This window comes from Lagopus muta, chromosome 3, assembly GCF_023343835.1.
Source record: "Lagopus muta isolate bLagMut1 chromosome 3, bLagMut1 primary, whole genome shotgun sequence".
Taxonomy (NCBI): Eukaryota; Metazoa; Chordata; class Aves; order Galliformes; family Phasianidae; genus Lagopus; species Lagopus muta.
This window is the reverse complement of record NC_064435.1, coordinates 83,153,543-83,166,440: the sequence shown is the minus strand read 5'-3', so window position 1 is coordinate 83,166,440 and position 12,898 is coordinate 83,153,543. Positions and strand designations below refer to the sequence as shown.

At 39.1% G+C, this 12,898-nt stretch overlaps 1 long non-coding RNA gene across 1 annotated transcript in view; it reads right to left on the bottom strand.

Annotated features, from left to right (window-relative positions):
- The window catches only part of LOC125691028 (uncharacterized), a 237,164-nt gene that overhangs the window by 112,208 nt on the left and 112,058 nt on the right, over positions 1–12,898 (bottom strand). The window contains exon 4 of the long non-coding RNA XR_007375887.1: positions 9,844–9,932. This is a non-coding gene — a long non-coding RNA (uncharacterized LOC125691028). The remainder of the gene's footprint in view (positions 1–9,843; positions 9,933–12,898) is intronic.

Here is a 12,898-nt window from a genome sequence, read left to right as displayed (position 1 = left end):
CTAAACCTTCATTGGTTTCAGTTTTGCAGCACGTGTCACTAGTGAAGGTTTTAAATGCTCACTATGACTCAGTGCTAACCACAGATTGTCCACTGAGGTTGTGTTAGATGATGTAAGCAGTCCTCAGGCACTCAGCTGTGCACCTTCAGCATGCTGAAACCCTCAGGCTGCATCCATGCCGCAAAGTGAAGAGTTGGTTTAAAAGTGACTCTGAGCACAACAGGCTCTGTGGCCCGTGCACTTCCTACCCTTCTAAAACTCAGCTTTCATCCAAGCCCAATGCATGCTCCTACACATCAAGAATGTGGATGGTAAATGTGCCCAGAGTGTGATTAACCATGTAAATGCAGCCGTCATCTTACACAACAGTGACAGAGGACATTTGGTGCCTGATTCATGTCCTGAGGAGCCCCCCGAGGAAACTTACTGTCTGGTTTTAAATCCTACAGATGCTGCAGTTAAATAATACAACATCAAAACATTCCCACCCAACTACTGTTTCTATTTATCCATGGAGTTTTGCTGAGTTAAAACAGGGTGCAGTTCTTTACTAGATTTATGTCTTGAGTTTTCACGTGCCCATGCGATAGTGATTATAAGATAAGAAGTTAAAATAAATACATTATGCAGATGAGCAGTGAAAATCAATGAGAAAAAAAAAAGAAATGGCTGGCATACCGTGCTTGACTCAGGCCATCGCTATGTGTTGTATAATAACACAAATTTTTATTCAGAGATCCCACAAGGGAAGAACACAGAAGCTGGCTTTTCGAATAAGAACTATATTAAGCTCATGAACATCTTTAAATCCCTCTTTATATTTATATCCAATATAATGACAATTTTCTGAGTTAGGAATGATCTTAAAACAGGAAGCCTGAATTACATGGATAGCTGGGGGGATAAGGTTGAGATGAATCCTGAAGAAGCATGAACTTACAACTAAATTAAAATAAACACATCATTAAATGTATGAGAACAGTCTATTTCATTGAAGTATTACTTTTCTTGAAGGCAGCTTCAGTTGGGAGGACAGTGATATTAGCTAAGCAGAAGCAAGAAAAAAAAAGGAGAAAAAAACTGTAATTGTATTTTAAATGAAATATGTGATTTCAGAATTGTGTTAGGGAGTTTGTAATATATGAATGTGACTTGCACTTCTTAAAGCCACACTTACGTGATGGTTGGCTAGCCTTCCCATTACAAACCTTATTCTTATTTATATGATTTACTTACTAGGCATAACATTTCACAGCATGACAGAAGCTGTCAATAAACGATCTCACCTTGAATGTACATTGCTGTTTTCTTTTGCTCTGTTTTTAGGTTTTAAAATGCTTTTAAGGAAAGGCTATGACTAAGTGGTAGGGAGGCAACAATTAAAAGTCCATCCTTCCCATGTGCTTTCTGCTCTTGTGTAACGAATAAAGAATTTATGGCTCTGATTCTCAGTTTTACGTTGGTGAAACTGCAGTGATTTCAGTGGAGTTATTTTGAGTTACAGCCACAGTGAAAGGAGAATTTGGACCTATTGCACCAAATAAACTTAATACACAATATACAATCCCACTGGATTCAGCTTTAAAGAAAAACAACACACACACACACAAGAAGCAAAGTAAACATCCACAAGAGTTCTGCAATAACACTTAGCAAGAAAAATATTAGCCTGAATTTCTGTTTTTCCTTGGCATTCAAGAAAAACTCCACTGAAAAATTCAAAGTATGCATGGAAAAAAGATATGTGGTATCCTAGCCTCATAATGGCAGCAGAGAAGTCAAACTTTGTCAAATATGGATGGCTGTAAGAAGGAACAGCTCTAGGTTGACATCGTACCTGCTGATGCTGAACCTGGCCAAGGAAGAGATTCTAATTCTCCACATTCATCACCAATTGTGGGGTGCCCAAAACATTGCCAAAAAGTGCCATACTCCACAGACAGCACATGTGATCCCTCTCTCACTGCATAATCTCCAGGCCCAAAAACCAGTAGTCCGTCAAAGGAAATGAAGGAATGCTGTACCTTGAATGTCCAAAGCATACAGCTATTGTTTGTTATCTTCAGCCATGTCAGAAGTTTTGCTTGCATGTATCAGAAGAAAGCAGGCAAATACGGAGCAAAGCAAGGCTTGACAGTTTTGTACACATTTACAAGGGAAAGGCCGGTCATTCACACATACCTGAACACAAGAAGAAATCCACAGACAAACAAGACTAGCGTATATCACCAACCTCAGCATTTATGAAGGAACCATAATGCTGCAGTATATCAAGCTGTACTCATGAAAAGTCAGTTTTTTTGCTGAGGAGAGTTTAACAATAAGCAAGTAGAATGATTTGGCCTTTCTAGTAAGCTCTACCACCATGCGAAGGGAAAAGTGAAATTGCAGAAAAGTTTTTGTGTGGCAATTCTGTTTCCTATTAGTTTGTTTTTTGATATGAAAAGCATGAAAACAAAATTATTTACTCACTTTTGGTCTGATCAATCTCATATTGCAGGTTAAATTGGAAAAGACTTTGAGCTGAACTCTACAAGTAGGGATTGTGCTAAGTTGTAAAACACATAGCCCTTTTCTTGTGACAGCTGGGGGAAAAACTCAAGTAATTTCAAAAGGACATCATTTTCTGTGGGAGAAATAGAGAACAAGGGATGTGTACAGAGCACCTTCATTTTTTATCTGACTGAGAAGACCAGGGTATAGGGATTCTCAAAGAGCATTATTCTACACTTGGAAAAATCACTGACAGTGCAGATCATTTCAGTCATAACTAAAAATTATACATTAGCAGAGTTTCAATAAATCATTGATATTTTAAACAACGACAACGAAAAACTGTATTTAACATTGATCTGAAGATAAATACCACCATTAAGAAACCTTCACCCAAACTAGAATGCCAAAAATTCGGCCACTTGAACATAAAGCCCCAGTTACACGAACCCTTTTTCTTCTCCAATCTGTGATCTTTTTCTTTCTTATATTAAGAGAGAAGATGATCAGCATTTACAAGTGTGTAGGTCACTCCAAAAATAATGCCTCTTATTTCTTTCAATGGAAACTACAACAGGTACAAAGAGCACAATAACACCATTTGATAGAGCAGATTCTCAGCTACAAAGCACTATCTGTCAACACAGTCATTGCCATGAGCTATGCATTTTTTTTGCCAGCACTGAACAAGAGCCTGCATGCCATACTCATGGCTTGTCTTTCACACTGTTGTCATCACTGCTGAAACGCACCACCCACCACCTGCTGTGCTCACTTGCACTGTTGGGTCTCCATAAACATTCAGCAAGTTTTCATGAATGTGAACGGGTGCCAGTTTTTCTGCATGGAAGAACTCAGTGATACACCTTTGCTTCTTCTGCCCTTCCATATCAGCTGCCATTTTGTCAGACCACCCCACTGCTGCCATCTGTTGCACAGAAACAAAATGTAATGGGATACGGGTGGGAACATTCAGGCTCTACTGCCATGCCACCAACATCTGTCTCTATGTTATGGGCCGACATAATAAAACAAACAGGAGGTGTTATTTTCAGAGCAGACCTAATAGAATATTTTGTGGTTGAACGCAGAAAATATTGAGCGCTTGAAATATTATGTACATTGTCTAGATTCTCCCAAGTAGCTTTCCAGGTTTTAAACATATAGTCCACAGTGTGTAAATGCTGGAGTTTAATATGCTTTTACAGAAGCTCCTTGTCACCTTCTGCTGAACAAATGCTGTAAAACAACATTCTTGAGTATTTCTCCAGTCTCCAAACAAATAAATAAATAAATGTAAATGTGCTTCACCGGCAAGCATGACCCTTTAAATAACTTTTGCATGATACATCCCTCTCAAGAATACTTACCAAAGTGAAAGACCTTGACATCTCTATGCAAATACGTTCTCAGAAAAATTTGCCCAAGGGATGACTGGCCTAAAACCTGTTTGCAAAAGTATCTTAGGCAATCTAGGGGAAAGTAACAATGCCCTGTCAGCAAGGTGATCTATCACAAACTGCAAACAAATAAGTCAATGAAGATACACTCAGAAGAGTTTGCAAAACAATCACAGGCTTTAATATATGTTTCCATGCAGGTTTTCTGACCAGTTTCAAACCAAGCCACTCCTCCTCCTTCAAAAAAAGAAACTGGGGTGAATTCACCAGATGCATTATTTACCACATCTGTCACCTTGCTGTCAATCTCCTAACACTCTTTTTCCCCACTGCTATCAAAAAGTTCAAAAGGGGAAGATCATCTGATTTTTCTTGACAATCCTTTTTCTATTTCCCAATCTGTAGGCATATACATTTGACACACTAGCTCTGACTGGTTTGTTTCAGGTTTGATACTTTTCAGAGGTTTACTGTATGTGTGTTACCATATATGTCTCAATATGTATTTAAAAAAAAAAAAAAAAAAAAAAAAAGGAAAGAAAGGGGAAAAAATCATTCTGTTTCAAATAATGAGCATGTGCACCTTTTTGCCTCAGGCCTTCATACACAATTTAGCCAGAAAGCCAGGGCAGATCATGATTTAGCATTTGACATCTCTTGCCTTCAGGCCAGGGGAGACTAATACAGATTTCTGACTCTGAGCACACCATGGAAAAAAAAAAGTGAGAGAGAGAGGCCTTTTATTGACTAAATGATAAAGAGGTTTGTAATGATAAATAACAGTCATTTTATTGTGGAATTCCCCAGAAAAGATGCATTCTGCAGTGTCTGAAGAAGCCTAAAAGCCGAAGCTGGTTCCCTGTGGATCCAAACCTGTTAAGCTCCAATCTTTCTGGGCAGAAATAGAGGTCGCAAATTGCATAGGACCTGCACTATTAAAATCGTATAAGCACGATACATAATCACTGCCGCATCCAGGACAGTTAGCACTAAGAGGATTAGCTGAAGGCTGCTTCTGGTTCTCTCCCCCTCAGTCTGCATCTCAAACAAGACTGGTGTAAACCCAGCTTGCTTGAGAATTTTCTGCCAGCTTTGATCGATAGTTTAATTGTAAACTTTGGGAGCAATAATGGATAATTCAGCTTGAACCGTCCATTATAAGCGTTGCTGCTGAGGATGCAGCCTTCAAAATTAAACAAGAGTTGTGTAATATTATTACATTTGTACCACTCACCTACAGTTAAACTCCATTTACAAATACTGTCTTGACAATGTATGGAGTTCAATAAACATAGGCCCAGGTGGGTTGAGTGGGGAAAGGGAAGAGGGAAGAAGTTGAAGACAATTATTTGCCATCTATTCTGGAAAGAGTTTTATTTTGACCTCATATTAAAACACACGGAAGTGGAAACAGGGAGATGAGGTACAGATTCAAGGATAGTGCTTAGCTGTGGTTACTGTTTAGACTGCTGCAATGCAATGGCAAAGCACCTAAACCACTTCAAATGTGGTAATTGTAAAGCAATCCTGGCATTGGAACAAGCTGCCCAAAGAAGTGGTGGGAGTCACCATCCCTGGAGACATCCATGGAAAGAGTAGATGTAGTATTTAGGGACATGGTCTAGTGGACAATATTGGTGGTTGGCGGACAGTTGGGCTAGATGATCTTAGAGGTCTTTTTCCAATCTTAATGATTCAATGATTCTATGGCAGTACTGGTGAGGAAATAGTTTGGAGAAGCAGTAAATACGCACTTCTCCAACCATGTGGCCTGTGTTGACATAACCAAACTGGTATTAGTACCTAAACCAGTTTGTTGATCTAGCTTGGATACAGTTGTGCTAGCATGTGGGTCATTTTCTATAGCACAAGAAGGCACAGAACTGTTCTACAATGAAAAAATCACCCTGTCTTGGAAGATGAATAGACAAAATGGCCAGGGATTTAGCTATCAAGTTTTCTGGCAATAACACTCGATGGTATTACATATTCAGACATGTCCATTCAATTTGAAACAGCAGTGAGGAAGCAAAATGTAGAAACATAGATCTCCAAATAAAAGCAGCATCTTTTCCAAATGTAAAGTGCAGGCACAAACTGAGTTCTGTTCACAGGACCACGGTCCACACTTACATCCTAGTTTTATTATGTATTTCTAAATTAGTTACGTGCACAGAATTTGTTTAAAAATGTGATTTAAGTTAGAAAAGTGATTCTTGCTGCCACCTTTACATTGAATTTAAGATCTCAAAATCAAGTATACTCCATGTCCAGGAACATCAGTAACTATACCATAACTAACTTCAACTCAAATGCTTTCCCTAATCCTAACCAAACATCCAAGTTTGGGAAGCACATGAAGCTCACAAAGAGCTTTCCCACTCCTTAACACTGATTACCGCCTTCCATCAAAAGTCTCCATGCAGTTTGTATTAGTTTTCTGAGCTAAATCTCAGGTTATGTGCTAATCATTAGAATGATTATGGCAGTGGGTTGTTAGAGGTTAGGTTTGTACAGTCAGGTTGGGGTTGGACTTGATGATCTTGAAGGTCTTTTCCAACCTGAGCAATTCTATGATTCTATGATTCTATGAAAGGCCATAGATGTTCTGGATTGCTTGTTCTCTCTCTCTCCTCTCTCTCTCCTTATTTAACTATATATTGTATAGAAAAGTCAGCTAAAGCTCTTCCTGCAGACTTCTTCATATTCTTGCTGTCTTTCTTACCATGCAGCTAGGACAACAGACAGAAAACTAACATGCTAAAACAAGTTAAAAGCAAAGAGCTGGTGTTTGCTTATCTGGAAGCCAAAAGCTCCACCTGAAAAATTAAATATGGAGAAAATAAAATGTAGCAGTTTGATAGGTGGGTTTTGCAGATCAGGAGGTTGCTGAGCTTGGTAGATTAAGTCAAATAGCATTAACCTCTGCAAGAGCCCACCACTTACTCTGTGAGCAAGCCTTTCCTGCACAGTGTGTCTAACTTTCATGGTTCAGAAGTCTTCAAGGAAATCTTCATCACACTGCACTTCGTTTTCAGCAAACATATATTTGTTCTGGCTGTAACAACTTCTTACTAAAATGATGCAGATGTTGGCATCGTAAAGGAACTGGAGGTTTTTAGCCTTTTATTGTGGTTTCCTCTTTTGAGGGAATGAGGCAAATAAAGGTTTTCTCTGCTAATCATTGGTTTACAAAGCTACCATATTGCTGCCAGCTTCAGCAGAGCACGCTGCAAACACTCTTGTATCATCAGAGTCCCATGTACAAAACAGAACAGCGTTTGCAAATGCAGACTGTGTTGCAAGGAATCTAGGAATTACCTACGGATATAATGGTGTATGCTCAAAAACAGACATCAACCATATCAGTAATACAAGTTTAGGACTCAAAGGTCAGTCATTTTTCGATGGATCAAGAACAGAATCTATAAGCAATTGGTAACTTACTTTCTGCATTCACATACAAATCTCAAGTACAAGCATGCGTTTCTCAAAAGGAGGATTACAGGCTAGGAAATGTTACAGACCAGAATCTGACAGTCTTACCTCATGTTCTGTAGGCTATCTCTTTGCATCCAGTATGACAGTACTTCAGATTATATGCTAACCAACATAAGACTAATGGTGTTACACTCTGATTATAAAATATTTACTCATCTTAGAAATGAGACAGCTCTGCACTGAGGAATGGGGGTTTGAGTTCTTACGGTCTCTCTCTCTATGGGAAAAAAGAAGGAGCGGTATTCTATCCCTCCAAAGTTAGTGCTTTAAGGCCTCCTTTAAGACTGCAGACAACTTTCCAGCATCTCACTATGCCTCAGTTTACTGTCAGCACAGTGTACACACCAATTTTGTGTGCCTAACAGAGCAGTTGTGCAAATGGAAGACATTACAAATTGCAATTTGATGTTCAGTTTGATTTGAAATAATGAAAATGGTCCACCTAGAATGTCATGCCTATGATAAATTCCCACTTCAACCATTTTTTATCACCCTTTATAGTTCCATCTCAACTTATTTTACACTAAGCTCCCAAGTATGTAGACATGTAAATACTGTGATTTGCACCAAATTAATGATACCTGTGTATTTATAGCAAATCTTGGATTTGTTCAAGAGTGTGATTTGTTTTTTCCCTTCAGACAAATTTTTTTTTGCTGAATCTTTACCTGATCAGACAAATGTAACATGAAGTTATTTATCAACAAGTGGAAACCAGTTTACAAGCAATTCCATTTGGTTAAAAATGCGAATGCATTGCAGCTGATCATAAACAGCTGTTTTGAGGGATATTGTGATTACATAGGAAATACAAATAAAACCAACAGAATCCAAACTGTTTTCCAGTTTTTACAGGTCCTTCATATAAAAAGGAATTAAAGCAGAGTTCTCAGTGAGAAAGTAAAGTGGAAGCTCTACTTGGCATAGTTACCGTGGTGACTGACACAGTTCAATCTATTAAATTGTGTCCTGTGGTCATAAGCCATCAGCTTGTGCTCAGCAAACAAGGATAAGTAGTTAGCAGCCTTCAGAAGGGAGACAATGTTACCCTATTTAGTAATTTAATAAATGCTGGAGATTTCCTCCTCTCTTTCCTGAGAAACAGATTAAGGATAATGTGTAATGTTTGAAAAAAGTAAGCTCTGTACATAAGCCAGGTCCTTTCAATCATGTAAGTATCACTGCAGTTCAGACATTAGGATTCATTGGCTTTGTTTAAAACAGACCGTAACACACACAAGCCAATTGAAAGATCACCACTCACTTTAATGACTCTCCCTTCTTTCTCTTTTTCTTAGGGCAGTCATCATTCCAGGACTGGGAGGTTTGGTGAGCCAAATTCCTGCAATTTACCTTTATCAGAAAGCTCAAATAAACAACAATAAGAAGACATACAGAACCAAACCAACATAGGTAAGCATGTCTAAATATTCAGTGCATATATGCTCATTCCACATAGAATCAGAGCTATTGCCACCCAAAGCTCTGGGCTAGTTGCTGCTATGGGATGAACCCTGATCCTTCAAAGCTTTCATCTTTCTCTCCCACTTGGCACGCAGTGAATGTCTGCAGCCCTCTCTCAATCAAAACTGGGCAGTGAGGAGGTTACAAAAACATTTCAGAGGGACAAGCATTCTGCTCTTTCTCAGCAATCTTGCATTCACGTGAAATGAACTAAACCAACATTTGCAACTGTGGAGTTTCTTATTCCCAGTACTCCATGGCTCTCAATAGCATTTTTGATCAAGACTAATTTCATCTTGGTAAATCTGATAAAAGATTTAAAGAAATACACATTTTTGGTAGAGATACAGTATTCATGTGGGCATCCAGCCATCTCTTTCAGAAAGAAAAAAATGCATTTCTGCAAGCTCTTTAGTTTTCTGTTTGTAGAATAACTTCTTGGCAGATGCTGGTTAATTGATATGCACATTTCCAAGGTCACTTTTTACAGTGAAATAAGTATTTGTCTGTTTCCTTTCTAAATCCCTGTATTTCCTCCACGCTGATATCTGAGTAAACAGGATTTTGTGTTTGAAGCATGGGGTCACACTCAAAATTTTCCAGCATACACCTTTCCTTGGAAAAGTCTGCACCCTGATGGCACATAATGACAGATAGAACAGCTTAGGAAGAAAAGAGTTGCAGAAATCTGCCTCGAAGAATATATTGGTTTGGAAAGAGCCTCATTTGCTGGTAACAAGGCTTATAACCACAAGAAAATCGTCACTAAAAAAATACTAGTCTTGTGATTCACTGTTTAGTAGGATTCCATTCCATAGCCCCCAGCTCTGGCTGAGCTCCACGTCTTGATCAATCCATTATAAAACTCTTCATTTTAACAGGATGAGCTATGCAAGTTATACTGTCTACTTTTAAACTTCCTCCCAGAATATCCATATATCCAGATCAGATATACTCAAACAACCAGGCTTATTTGGTTCCTTACCGTCTTTCAGAGATTCACAGTTCGCAAAGTGTAGACTCATGCTTGGCTCTGGCTTCTCCAGTGCTCCTGCTTCCACTCAAGTGGTGGTGCTACAAGAGACATAGAAGGAGTCAATCCTGATCTGAAGACCTCATTGTTCTGTCTTTTATGGAAATGATTAATGAAAAGGATAGTCTAGAAATATGGCCAGTCACAGAGAACTGCAGAGAGACAACTGAACAAACTCTTAACTCACACCTTAATGTTCCATACAAGCTCCACCATTTTTAGCATCTGTTCAAGAAGAAAACAACTCTTTCAAGGCCACAATGGGATGGGAGTCATGTCCAGCAAAAGCATACTAGTGACTCACCTTTGAACATGAAATGGGCCCTAACCTTGAGTTCAAACTTGTAATTTACTGCCATCTATACCCCAACAGAAGGCAGGCACATTAACTCAGTTGTGTGTTCATACACAGAAAACAAGAGACTGTCCACACCCTGATGATCTTGTTGCAAGAACAAAGGAGGTGAGCTGTAGAAGAAACAGACATATTGGTATACAGAAGATTTACATTTCACATCAACTTCAAGAAGGGAGGTCATGGCCACAGTTCTGCCAGACCTTGCTCAGGGATTCAGAAATGACTCTTTAGCAGAAGCAGCAATGAAACGTGCTTAAAAGTTCTGAATCAGGGTTTCATCACACCTTCACCAGCTCCCAGGGCCACTTAAGGAAATGTCCTGTGGAAATTCATAGATGGAGAGCATTTACATACATTTTGTGAAATTTTGAAGAAATAAAGAGACAGTGGAATCCAACAGTAGAACTCAAAAACATACAGATATGTCATTTTTTGCTTTACTACACATGTTAGTAGGTAGACTTTCATTGAAATGTGGTGGCTTGATCTCTGAGATATTTGCAGTACAGGTGACTTTCAAGTCTTGGCTAAATCACAGTGGGAGAAAAATCTTCATAGCAGTTTCTTGACATCTGCCTCTCTGACTAAACCCAAAACTGTGAAATGACTCCTGGGAAAGCTGAGCAGGCTGTTCTGCTAACAGGCTCTGTGAATGTGGGGGTCACTATTCCAGTCTGAATGCTGAAACCTGCAATATGCACACATGCACACTAAGGCTGATTTTCTTTGCATGATGCTTTTATGAAGATCAGCAACTGAAAGAAACAAACGTTGCTCTAAGCTTTTGGCAAAGTGTAGAACAAAATCCTCTAGCAAAAAAAAAAACTGACAATAATTCCCTCGTGCTGACATCCACTTCCAGTCCCTGCTGTAGTGGCAATTCACCTTCCTGACGTTAAACATATTTCCATCTGTGGGCTGCCAAAAACCAGCATTTGCTTTTGAGCAGAAACAAACTGTCTTTAGAGCACAATAGAACCTTTTTTTTTTTTTTTTTTTGCCTTTCTGTGTGGGTGTTTCTTCACTTGAAAGAAAACTCCTGTATAAAACACAAGGAAAGCATCTTTGATGTGCATGTGCCATTTTTAACCGAAGGCTCCCTCTCACATACTCAAGAGTTTTACCAAGAAGTAGCAATTACAGGATTATCTGTTACTTCAAACATGAATTCTTTGGATGCTGCTCTTGCCTTGCTTTGTCACATTAATAATTATGGTTTAAGCAGTCTGGCATTAGTGTGCGTGTGTGTACAAACTGTAGTTTAGTATTAGCTGTGCAGTCACAAAATTGCTCTCCAAAAGGGCAGTTTGCTTTTTGTCCTGTTGAAACAAGTTTCAGCAGGTAGCTGACTAATATAAAAATATTTCTTCAGTCCCTGTTCAGGATGAAAGAGAGTAACACAGGTGATGAATCTCTGAACAAGGCTTTCATTTTTGGCTTTTTCAAAGACCCGATGGAGTAAGCATCCTTATTTCCCCATAAAAATTTTCATTTTGAATTTGGAAAAGCTATTCCAAAGCATTCAGAAAATAATGCAAGCATTAAGTAACTCTTATCAGGAAAACCACCAACTTTTATTAGCATTCCCGCCTTGATCAAGAAGATAGATATTTTTGTTCAAATAGCTGACTGCAACTTAGCTCATAACGAAGGCTTCTTCAGGCTTTTGGGAAAGCTGGTGATGAGGGTGGTGCTGGCGATGGGGCTGGGGCAGGCAGTGATCCACACAAAAGGACAGAACACGCAGTCTGCAAGGCCTGAGCCAAATGGTGCAGGAAAGGGCTCTAGAGCTGCCTTTGAGGTGCTGTATATACACACCAGGATAATGACATGCCCTGAATTCTAGAAAGAAGTTTCAGCCCTGGCATGCAACACAGATATACAGTCACTGCTGTGATTTCTTGGGAAGCCCCAGGAGAGAAGACACAACACAAATATCTATAAATCATACTAAAGTCCAAAGGTTGCAAAAGTACTTTGAAGTACTTTTGTGCACTTTAATAAGTTGGGCACTGTTATCTTTCAAAGAATTTTGCTGTTATAAACACACACAGCGGTTCTGATGAACAAATATGGGAGGGTGGACAAAGTGAAATGGATTCAAACTAGAGTGGAGATTTAGGCTGGATGTAAGGAAGAAGTTTTTCACAGTAAGAGCAATGAGGCACTGGCACAGTTTGCCCAGAGAGGTGGTGGATGCCCCATCCCTGGAGACAGTTCAGGCTGAATGGGGCTCAGAGCAGCCTGATGTAGCTGTAGTGTCCCCTGTTCATGGCAGGGGAGTTGGACTAGATGACATTTAAAGGTCCTTTCCAATTCAAACAGTTCTCTGATTCTCTGATTCTATGATATGAAACACCACTTTCTCCTCCTCCCCTCCCAAATAAAGATACTTCAGAAATGCCAGGAGTTTCACTATCTGAAAAGCAAAAGACATTTGCTTCAACATTTTCTAAAGAAAAAACTTCTTCCCAGATGGGCAACTTTCATTTTAAAATTGGCCTAAAATGAATAAAGAAACAAATCAGATAACTTACTACATGAAATGGGACAACTCAGTATGTGCTGGGAATAACAAGCAGTGCATTGGTTCATTGAAAATATTATTTTCTTCCCCCTCCCTCTTTTTTTTTTTTTTTTTTTGAAGAG